At 37.4% G+C, this 12,767-nt stretch overlaps 1 long non-coding RNA gene across 1 annotated transcript; it reads left to right on the forward strand.

The window, feature by feature from the left end:
• The first annotated feature begins 6,715 nt into the window (after positions 1 to 6,715).
• On the forward strand, positions 6,716 to 11,414 carry LOC141363878 (uncharacterized). The gene is made up of 3 exons (XR_012369459.1): positions 6,716 to 9,096; positions 10,451 to 10,586; positions 10,692 to 11,414. It is a non-coding gene; the product is annotated as an uncharacterized lncRNA (long non-coding RNA).
• Positions 11,415 to 12,767: the final 1,353 nt, after the last annotated feature.

The following is a 12,767-nucleotide window of genomic DNA, read 5'->3' on the forward strand; positions in this document are numbered from 1 at the left end:
GAAAGATATGGAATACGTGGGGTGGCTGGAAATTGGATAAAGAGCTACTTGAGTGACAGAGTACAATATGTAGAGATGGGTGAATTCTCCTCGGAGTGTTGTGAAATTTCCTGTGGTGTCCCTCAAGGGTCAGTATTGGGCCCAAAATTATTCAATTTGTACATCAATGATATATTTCAAGTTTCTAAATTAATTAAGTGTGTATTGTTTGCAGATGACACCAACATTTTTTATTGTGATGATAATTTTGACAAGGCCATTAATATCATTAACACGGAATTAAGCAACATAAAAAAATGGATGGATAGTAATAAACTATCTTTAAATTTAGATAAAACAAAGGCTATATTATTTGGTAATTATATGAGTAAAACGGACAAAACAATTGAGATAGAAGGGATACAAATTGATTATGTTTCTGAGATTAAATTTCTAGGAGTTACAATAGATAATAGACTAACCTGGAAAACGCACATTAGACACATACAAACTAAAATCTCCAAAAGCCTTGCAATAATAAATAAAGCTAAACAGGTCCTTGATGTCAATATACTACGTACACTGTATTGTACCCTGATTCTACCATATTTGTCTTATTGTGTGGAAGTATGGGGAAACAATTATAACAATGCAATCCATTCATTATGTATGTTACAAAAAAGGGCTATACGTATCATAAATAAAGCTAAATTTTTGGATCATACAAATCCACTTTTTATTGAATCAAAGTTATTGAAACTCCAGGACTTAATTAAATTACATACACTACAATTGTCATATAAAGCATATTACAATCTATTACCTGTGAACTTACAAAAGTTATTTATACAGAGAGAACAACTGCATAGCTTACGGAGGCATGGCATTTTCTTAATACCAAGGATAAATACTATTAGGAGGAGTTTCTGTGTGACGATACGTGGTATTAAGTTATGGAACAGTCTCGGGCATGAATACAAACAATGTCGAAGCTTAAATCAATTTAAAGTATTGTATAAAAAAATGGTCTTAACAAATTACAAGGAGAGTGGGGCGTAATTGTGTGCGTAGCATTAGTTGTTGGTTATGTTTTTCTATCCTATGGATAGTTGGTTTACCATTGTTGGTATTATGAGACTTGTACTGAAATATTTATGGGTTGATGAGGTTGTGTATTTTACCTTTTAGGTATTTAGTTTACCATTGTTGGTATTATCAGAAGTGTATTAATACGGCTGTATATTGTGTGGTTGTAATATCTTACCGTACAGGTGTTCTGTTTACCATTGCTGGTATTAATATTGTCAATTGCGTGTTCAATTTGCAAGGGATGTGGTTTCTGCATTGTTTTTTTCTTGTTGTGTTTCTTTTTTTGGGTGTGTACTTTTTGGGTTATGATATTGTATAGGAATATATATTTATTTGATGTTAGGGTTTTCTTAACTTCTATAGAAGCACATACCATTTTTTCTTATTTCCTATTGTTTTTCCTATAAATTGTAATTCATGGGGGTGGGTTTAAATAAGTTTGACTTCTACCCACTCCTTTTCGAGCAATAGAGGGTTTGATGCTGTATGATGATTAATACTTGCTGTATTGTCAATGTATGCGTTTGATTTTGCTGTTTTGGTTTTGTGAAGTATCATAGATATTGCTCGAAACAAACAATAAATAAATAAATAATAAAAACACACCGGTGAGCAAGGAAGAGAGAGACACAAAGTACACAGGATGGCACAGTACCGAGAGAGCACGAAGAAGTCAGCTCTAGACTGAAGACGAGACACGTTGACTGCGGGTGAGGTTAAACATCCACGAGGATATAATCCGCTGAGAGGAGACCAACCGAGAAACGAAAGAGCAGGAGAGAGGAGACACGATCCGAGGGCTTCACACAGATCTCAGCCGAGTCCTGGAGGCGAAACAAAAGGAATAAACAAAACAAAGACCAACATGAGCCGATCAACACACGGCAACGAGCACCCGGAGGAAACCAACGAACGCGCAAGAAGAACAGAACAACTGGACATTAAATAGAGAGAGACAAACATGAGACAGCTGTGAAAACAATCAGGGATAACGAGAAGGAGGGAGACAGAGAATGCACACATGAGAGACAAAAGGTAAACAAACAAAAGTGCAGTCGATGATACCGAAATCCTGACAATGCCAATTACATGTGACACAAATTTCATGTGTTTGCACATACATAAGTTCTTGCATTTTTTTGTTAGTTCTTAGTTATTGCCTTGATAATAGAAAATATGAGCTGGGCATGTATGACATTTGCCAAAGTGAGATATGAGCTACAAAATGACCAGATCCTGCTTTACAGGAGACCTATATGGCCTGTATATGTACATATATGCACCTCAATTTTGCATATATGCAGCATATATATTATCATGCATATAGGTTTCATATATGTGCATATATATCATTATATAGGTGCATATATGCTGTATATGTGCTGCATATATGTGCATATTAGCTGCATATATGTTTCATATATGTGCATATATATTTTTATATATGTGCATATATGCTGTTTATATACAGCATATATGTGCATATAAGCTGCATATAGGTTTCATTTATGCACATATATCCACATATAGGTCCTTTCCATGTGGGTGTAATCATAGCAGAACCCGTTTTTTGGTACTATATGGAACCTTTGGTAACACTTAAAAATAATGTTCATTAGTTCACATTAGTTAACTACATTAGTTAACATGAACTAATGATGAACTGCACTTCTACAGCGTTTATTAATCTTTATTAAAGGTATAGCGGAAGATTTTCCCGAATTATTTAAAAGAACCGCCCCTCGATGCACACGCAACACTCTCTGAGGGGTAACGCCTGTTAAACGCGTGCTCGAGACAGAGAGAGAGCATGCAGGAGCTCAGTTCTTCTCTTCGCTCTGTTTACAAGTTTCTGTCGGCATGTTTACCGTGTCTGTGCAGTTCGTGACTTGTGCCAGGGCTAGCATCGCTAATCATAGCTTACATCAACTTTTACTAGCAGTGATTTTAAATGAATTTCTCCAAATAGCATGACAAAATGTACCTTTCCAGTAGAAACTTCGCGTGGGAAACCCAACCTAGTCTCCCATAAACATTCTGGTCTTGTTTCTTTCTTTATAGTCCTTTCTCTTCTTGTCATACAATTCGTAGACACTTTTTCTCTTGTGACCCTCAGACATTTTGAAAAAAACACAGTGAGAACGCGACCTTCAATGAATGGTTGAAACCGTAGCACAACACACATACATGTGAAAGTGCGCATGTGCAGAAAGCGAACGTAGAGGCGAGCGCGTACGACGGTTATACGTCAACATATAATGAGAATGATTGACATCTGGGATGACCAATAACAGTGGTGATCCACCCGGAAAACGAAAATCTTCCGCTATACCTTTAATTTGTAAGGGATTTCAGGTTTCGGAAAAAGAACAAAACTGCAATCATTCCCGGGTTTCGGACACAATATGTCTGAGAGCGTTGCTAGAGTACGAATATATTGTTTAGAAATATGGAGCGTTTAAGTGTTAATCTTAAATCAAAACTAAACAACAGATTTGTAAATGAAAAGGTTTAATTACAGTACTGACTTAAAGTTACAGTTGAAATGGTTACACTATAAATGCATGAAATGGTAAATAATACAAACAGTTGACTGTTTCCAATGTATGTGAGATATTACCTGATAAGATAGAGAACAGAGAAAAAAAGTTTAGAAGAAAGAGATTCACAATTGAGAACTGAAATCTAGGCCTAATGGCCTGAACCCCAGAACTTAGGTGAAGAAAGAAAGGAAAGGGGAAAAGACCAATGCAAAGGCAAAAGCCCAGAGCTCATAAAAACATTGACCTTTATCATCTATCTCTTGACCATGTGACTAAACCTAACTTGATACATTCAAATTGACCAATCAGAAGATCACCTTTAACCCCCACTGTACTTGACCAAACCCAACATAATACATTCAAACTGACCAATCAGAAGACCATCTTTAACCCCCACTGTATTGGATAAACAGCTGTGACAATAGTCTTTCATCACTATCAGCACAGGGGGCTGTGAAAAGTTGTGAACAAGTAATACATTCCTATATTTTTAATCTTACAAATGTTAATTTAAACAATTACTAATACTTTATTAAAATTTGGTTAACGTTAGTTAATGCACCGTGAACTAACATGAACAAACAATGAACAGCTTTTTTTCTATTAACTAACATTAACAAAGATTAATAAATACTGTAACAAATGTATTGCTCATGGTTTGTTCATGTTAGTTAATACATTAAATAATGTTAACTAATGAACATTATAATAAAGTGTTCCCGTCCTTCGGATAAGACGTTAAACCGAGGTCCTGACTCTCTGTGGTCATTAAAAATCCCAGGATGTCCTTCGAAAAAGAGTAGGGGTGTGCCCCTGCATCCTGGCCAAAAAAACTTGCCCATTGGCCTACTAATCATCCCTCATACTAATTGGCTATATCACTCTATCTCCTCTCCACTAATAAGCTGGTGTGTGGTGGGCGTTCTGGCGCAATATGGCTGCCGTCGCATCATCCAGGTGGTGGTGGTGGTTGAGGAGATTCCCCCATTCATATGTAAAGCGCTTGGAGCACTGAGAAAAAGCGCTATATAAATGTAACAAATTATTATAAATAATTATTAATTAATTTTATACGGTTCTATAAAGAATCTTGCCTTGAAAAGTGCTCACCTCAATGGTGCTATAAAGAACCATTAATTTATCAGCTGTCAGGAGTGACATTTTTGTTATTTATCCACTTTTTAATGTATAGCACTTGATAAGGATTAACAGTTTAAAAACAGAACTGCAAGACATCAGAAAATACATTTATTTTTTACTTTCATAACATGAAAGGTGTCATACAATAATAAATATGTGCTTTAAAATCACATTCCTAAGTTAAAAATATACATAAAAATAAATATATGGATCATTACGCAAATGTAACAAATCACTACTCAAAGGAAATATAGATGTTAAATAACTGCTTCAATATTAATTACCAATAACATTTGGCAAAGACAGTCATTGTAAATAGACAAATAAAATCATGACATGTATATATATGAAGAGTTTTGTTGCAAAACGAAATATCCACCGTTTTTTTAATTGTGCAGAAATCTCGTTTTTTGGTTGTGCATTCCAATTAATATCAATGCAACTGCAGTTGGTTTGTTTTGATTTAAACCTTCATAACTTAAAAAATACAGCTAAGTAGCACCATAAAACAAAATACTAACATGATAACATAATAATAAACATGTTTTGACAAAAATGTAAAAAAAATGGATTTATCTCGTTTTGCAACGAAAATCTTCATATATATATATATATATATATATATATAGAGAGAGAGAGAGAGAGAGAGAGAGAGAGAGAGGGAGAGACTGAGATAGAGAAAAATCATAAGGAGTTCTGCTTCTACTACCATCTCAGAAATATTGCCAGAATTCAATTCAATTTAATTCAATTTTATTTATATAGCGCTTTTCACAATTGGTGATTGTTTCAAAGCAGCTTTACATTAATAGAAGCAGTGGAAATCACAGAAAAACGACAGATAGCACAACATAATACACGATAGCACAAGTAGCTAAATTTGTATGAATCAACATTATAAGCGTGCGTATTGCTAATGTAACGTAAAGAAGAGGGTGCTAAGTTAAGCCCAAGAAGGCTGCCTCCCCGGGTTGAAAAACCCCCTAGGAGAAAAAAAACCCAGGCTCAGCCGGGGAAGTAAAAAAAGTCATAGGAGGGAAAAACCCTTGGGAGATATATTTATATATACATTGAAACGATTAAGGAGATTAGGCGGAGGTTAAGCGGGTTCTGCTGGTGGTCGTTGGTCATGCATCAGCTGGGCATCACGTTGAAGGTCTGCCGGTGGGTCAGAGGTGTGCCGACTTTCACATTTACCGGAACTGGGTCTGTTTGTCTCATTGTCCTCGGAGAGAAGGACGAGACATAAAGAAAGAAAAACAAAACCCAATTAGCGTAGGGGCCATTCATATGTATACACATGTACATATACAAAAACATATATCTATATATATCTATATATATCTATATCTATATATATATATATATATACATATATACATACACACACATGTACATATATGTATTGAAGATACAACGTCATCCTAGTGAAAGACTCTGCACAGTTTGGTTTAGGGAGAACGAGAAAAATGCACGGGACGGCGAATGTTCTGGAAATGGGTGCAGTGACACCCTTTTAAGGACTGAAGTCCACTAGTGGGCTTAACACCACAAATCTATACCCATCGTGCTTTATTGAAATCCGGACGAGCAAGGGAGTAAAGGGGAGACGGGGACGTGACTGCGCCAGCCATCTCCCAGAATTAGATGTTCTGTCTCAAGACAGGACTTGCTCATGCTTTTATCACCAGCAGAGCCGATTATTGCAATGGACAATGGATTTTAAAGTACTGTTACTTGTTTAAAAATCACTTCATGGCTAAGGACCGAAATACATGACAGATATGCTAATTGAATATAAACCGATTACTCGGATCAATAGGATCAGGTCATTTAGAAAAACCAAGGGTTCGCTTAAAACAAGGTGCATCAGCATTCAGTTATTATGCCACCTGGAGCTGGAATCAGCTTTCAGAAGAGATCAGATGTGTTTCAACAGTCTAGATCAGGGGTGTCAAACTCATTTTATGCTGAGGGTCGGATGGTAAATAACGCCATGATGTGAGGGCCGGATATTTTTTTTAAACTTTTGTGTGCTGATAATTGTGTTAATATTAACTAAACAAACCAATTAATTCGTTTGTTCAGCAAGAAAACTAGAGAAACACAGCTCTGTGAAAACTACATTTCATAAGTAGACCTGTATGAGTCGCGACTCACTCGGATCTTTAACCCGGATCTTTAAATTAACTCATGAGTCGCGAGTCTCTAGTGTCATTTACCCGGATCAGTTGAGTCCTACTACAATTCATTGTAAAACCATAAACAGCGCCACCACACACACAAACCTCTTTAAACATTATTGATGAGACTTCGCTCGCACTACAGATCCACTCGTAACCGGCTGATCTGCGCGAGAACTGACCCGAGATTCTCACTCAGAGCCGGAAACATTGCAAACTCGAGAGACCCGCGGATCCGCGCAAGCCGCGAATTGACCCGAGATTCTCACTCAGAGCCGGAAACATTGCAAACTCGAGAGACCTGTGGATCCGTGCGAGCCGCGAACTGACCCGAGATTCTCACTCAGAGCCGGAAACATTGCAAACTCAAGAGATCTGCTCTGACTCGAGAATCTTTCAACTCGTAACCGCTGATCCGTAACCGGCTGATCAGCGCGAACCGTCTCTCCGCCTCTGGGGGCTGCATAAGCAGGACACAGTTTTTTCTATATTATTATGCTATTATTAGGCCTATTTTTTAAATGGTCGACCATACACACACCAAACCTAAAACCTATAAGCATGTTATCTCAGAAGTGAAAGGCTTTTGTTGTGGATTTGCTTTTGAGGAGACTTCAGTCGCTCTATAGATCCACCAACCGGCAGCCGGTTAGTGGATCTGTAGAGCGGGTCCCATGGTCTGCGAGTCTGCAATGTTTCCGGCTCTGAGAATCTCGAGTCGCGTGGATCAGCCGGTTACAAGTGGGTCCGTACTGAGTTTCCTTGGCGATTTAGCAATACTGACTCAAGTGATTCAAGTGACTCACACAACCCGGATCACTTTGGTGAGTGACTCACAATAACCCGGATCCTTAAAAGGAGTCGAGTTTGCCAGGCCTATTCATAAGGTCACACTCATAATGTACATATTATACACACAAATTTACATCTGTACAAAATCCACTGGCCTTAGGTTGAAAAGCCTTAATTTAACTTCTTTTGCATTATTCCTTAATGCCAAAATTATTTATAAATCATTAAATTTTCTTTGGAATATATTTGTAATGAGAACAGTCATTTAGAAAATGAAAATGCTAGATGGGGCAGTGGCCCAAACCAAAAAGGACACTAGGGGGGTTGGTACTATTATTATGGTTTTAATAAAATATTATGATGTGTTATATTACTAGCATGTGATTATAATGGGAAATATAATAACAAGAATTAAAGTGTGACAATCTGCTAAATATTCAATATGATTTACCTGCTGGCTTGATGGAGCTTTGAATCCATGTTTGCAATGTTGAACTGCCTTTAGCAGCCTCTCTTTCTGTTCTCTGTCGTTATTTTGTGAAGGCATTGGTTTTTTTGTATTTTTTGTCTACAAAGTGTGCCAACAACAGCAAATTTAGTGTTTATATTAACTTAGATCTGATCGGAAACATTAAATCAATTAGACATGTATTGTAACGTTAATAAGAATGTGTCTATTTTGTTGTTGTTTGCTTGCTAGCACTTTTAAAACACCGACAGCAAATCATTCCCGGAAGAAATACATAAACAAACTTCCAAATTAATAATTCTGTTGTTTAACAACTGATTTAATGTAATTAATCTACCTGTTAATGCAACGACCCAGATAGCAGTCAGTTCTAGGCCAATTCTGGCTTTTTTCCGCCAGTGTCGGCTGAAAGCCGTACAGATTTTTAGTGTATGCGCCAGAACTGGCCCAGATGAGGAAATAGTATACCAGTACTAAACACTATTTATAGCTGTTGGCCCAAGTGTAAGCATATGCAGCTGAAGTCCGGGTCTGCTAAAGTAGTGTCTCAGTGTAATCGGGCCGAATCTGGCATTGTGTAGTCAGACTGATTACATTGCATTGTGCCTGGACCGATTACGGTTTAATATAATACTGCCAAGATATGCATGATGTCAGAAATTCAGTATGTGGCCCAATGCCAGTGGAACTGAAACATGCCGGCTGTAACGCTGTTTGGCGCCAATTTAAAAATGTTTATGCTTCAGACGGACAGTATACAGTACACGGCCCAATTCCTTGACGTGACAATCAGCCCTTTAGCTGTTGAACGGCAAATCCCGACTGCCGTTACTGATTTGAATCAAGCAGAGCACAAAGCTGAGCTTGCCTTTGACACCGACAACATCATCATCAACAACTGGTAAGTCACTGATTTAGTTTTTATATGTTAAACATGCATGAGAACAATGAAGAGGAATTGTTTGTGTGGAATTTGATGTTGTTTAAATGTATTCTACTAATCATATTATTATAATTCAGCTTATGTGTGCCTTTACAAAATTGATTCCTGTGCTGAAAATATGAGGGCTGTCTGTGTGTGTGTAAAAGCTGCAAGGTCGTGGTTTCGGTTGAGCGTAGGACCGACCTTGCAGCTGCTGGTGATAGCCAAAATAAGAACAAGGCTTGAAGGAGAAAACACACAGACAAAAGAAATACATGCTTTCGATATTAATTCACTAATAATCATTCATTTCCAGATTATTACATATAGAAGTGTTTGGATTTAAAAAATTAAATGTTGTCATGAATATTAATGTATTAAAATATATAAATGATTATGCCTTTGTGCCCATGAATAATGTAGAAGATTACCCTGTAATAAGACATTGCCATATAAGGATGAAATGCTCTAGGGCACAAGGTGTTCTGTATGTTTGTGTGGTATATACCCCCACAGGCTGAAACTGGGTGTGGTGATGGAGTCAGATCAAGGAGGAAAAGCAGCCTTTGTGGTTGGAGATTCTAAGAAGAAGATCGACGTCACATACTTTATAAATAATTGTTTCCCCAAATGCTGGGGGTTGGTTGCTTGCCAAATGTGGCTTTGAAACAACCCAGCGCGCTGTAAAACCTTTTCATATCTGATCAATAAATAGCTTATTTTTTTAATACCATGTCTTTCCTCTAATTATGAACATGCAATGGACGCCTTAAAGTCCAACATTTGCTACATGTTCAGAAGCGTGAATTTTCCTGCACATTTAGCCAGCTATCACGGGTAGTTTTAATATTGTTGTTAGTAAGCTAAATCCATTTTGAAAGATGTAATAACCAGTCGTCCTCGTGCAGGTTAACAGGTTTTTAGTAATCAAGCAGAGAATGCAGTCATGCATAAACATTCGTGTCTTAATAAAAAGGAGCAGTACACATAACCTTATTTGAGCTAGAGTAGTTAAGTAGTTAAAGAGCACATATTTTCAGAATCACAAAATTACACACCCTTTGACGTGTAAGTGTTATAGTTACACATGTTAACGATATGCAAATGTACAAATTCCAAAGTAAACAACGACGCCAGTTATCGTTTCCAACTTAAATCTATTTTCTTGGACTACAACAAACACACAACAGTTACTTCTATGAATTGCGCACAACTTTTCCTTAAATGAACACACAAAACATAGCATGCATCGCCTCTTTGTTATAATCAATCAACTACTGTATGTGTCCTGTAAAAACTATGACCAACTATTAAGACTATAAATCTGTTTTAGGTTAACTGGTTGGGGCTTATTGGCGGGACAGATACGAGACTGCACATGGAATAAACTGAAGAGGCGATTGACAACTCCCTGCCTCATTTGGATGGAAAAGACTTTTTGCCACCCTCCAACTCAGAGATAGTGATTGGTAAGTATATTTGTTAATTATCTGTTAATAAAAATAAGGGATTTTTTAAATGCTTATTAAATGTTAAAGATTTCACAATTACAATATGGATTATTTATTTTAAAGATGCAGTTCGGAAAAGGTCCCTTACAGTTGTGGAGGCGACAATGAAGAGGTGGCTCGATTGAGAGGGTGGGTGCAAGAGACGACTTTAGCAAAAGGAAAGCAGTTAGTGTATGTTAGCGCCTGTGTTTGTGTCTGCAAAGGACAATGTTTTCTTCTGTAAAAAGAGTGGTGGTGTTTTGGTTAAACGTGTTTAACTTGTTTTAATTACTGTGTGTGTGTGTGTGTGTTTGTGTGTGTGTGTTTGTGTTTGTGTGTGTGCGTGCGTTGGTATATTTATGGGGAATAGTGTATAATGACATGTTTAATATGCTATAAACATGCTTTACAGGGACACAATACTAAGTGGTACTTTTTCATAGATTAAAGATTTTCAACAGGTTTTTGTGATGGTTGGGCTTAGCGACTGGGGTAAGTTAAGGCAATAGAATACACAGTTTGTACAGTTTAAATGCATTGCGTCTATGAAATTGTCCCCGTAAACCACATATGCCAATGTGTGTGTGTAAGATATTTTTTTCTTTAAATGTTAATTCATTTGTTTTACTTGTTGTCTCGGTGTAATTGCTTAAAGGGATAGTTTACCCCAAAATTGCAATTTTATCATAAATCACTTCCCCTCTGTCGTTCTAAACCAACAAGTGCTTAGATTGTCTTTGGAACACGTTTTTAGATATTTTTGATGAAAACCCATTGGCTTCAGTTGGTTTACAGTCCGTTTCCCAGGGGGGAATGAGGGACAGCGCCAAAAAGGTCAGTGTTCCATCAGTATTTCAATGAACGATTTTTTTCAACAGTTTGTTCTTCTCCTTGGTTGTTTAGGGCGTGTTAACGACCGGACTACGCCGCATGCTGCTGACATCACCTGCTGACATAGTTGCCAGCGTACAGACAGAATAGGCTGGCAAGTAATTTGTACATTTATATGGGCTGTTTAAGTATTGTTACAATGTTTGCATTATGCTTTAAAAAAAGTGCGAAAAAAAACAAAAAAACATTGATAACTATGTCAGCAGGTGACGTGAGCTCCAGGTGATGTCAGCAGCATGCGCCATAGTCTGATCTTGAATACACTTTGAACAACCAAGGAGGACAACAAATAGTTGAAATCGGAAACGGATTGTGAGACTAACTTAGGTCAATGGGACAGACAAAATCCTCCCAGTTTTCATAAAACATTTCTAAGGGTGTATTCTAAAGACAATCGGAGCACTTGGGGGTTTGGAATGGCACAGGGGTAAGTGATTTATGAGAAAATTATAATTTTAAGGGTGAACTATCCCTTTAAAATTGTTTATAAAGTGGGTTATGTGTTTGTAAAATGTGTTGTGTAAGAGATATATGTATGTGTGTATTTGTAGTGTTTTTGTAAAGTGTACTGAATTTGTTAAGAATTAATTTGTTCAAAATTACAATGTACTTGGTTAAATTTTGGTACATGTTAATATATGTTCATATTTATGTATTTGTTAACTGTTAATGTGTTCACATTACAATGTGTGTAATTTTTTAATAAAAGCTATTAATCTTCATAAATGGGTGTATTTTTCTTGTAAAATTAAAAATATACAATATTTACCAGTTTCTAGGCCATATCTGGCCCAGGGACCACGCAGATGTTGTGGACCACGTAAAACAAAGTGTCTGGGCCAGACCTGGGCCGAATAAACAATTTAAGTCACTTTACAGTGTGCTAGCCAGACCTGGGCCAAATAAACAATTTAAGTCACTTTACAGTGGGTTGGCCAGATCTGGGCCAAGTCAGTATGTAAGAGCTATTTTACTGGGTGTGGGCCACAACTGGCCCGGATTTAATAGTTTGATCCAATTTTTAGTGTGTGGACCAGTTTTGGGCCGGGAACCCAGCCAGTACTGGGCCAGAACTCAAGCAAATGTGTGGCCCAGTGGTGGGCCAGGCAGATTTTGCTATCTGGGGAACTTCGGAAACTGTCGTCTTCGCTCTCCAGGCAGAGAGTGGACACAGAGATGCTGCGGAGCGGTCGGGAAAACACGAAGTGGATCACCGGAATAAGAGGATCTTGTAAGTGGAGCAGTAACAATACAACAGCAAGATTTGCC

Source organism: Misgurnus anguillicaudatus, chromosome 5 (assembly GCF_027580225.2).
Source record: "Misgurnus anguillicaudatus chromosome 5, ASM2758022v2, whole genome shotgun sequence".
NCBI lineage: Eukaryota > Metazoa > Chordata > Actinopteri > Cypriniformes > Cobitidae > Misgurnus > Misgurnus anguillicaudatus.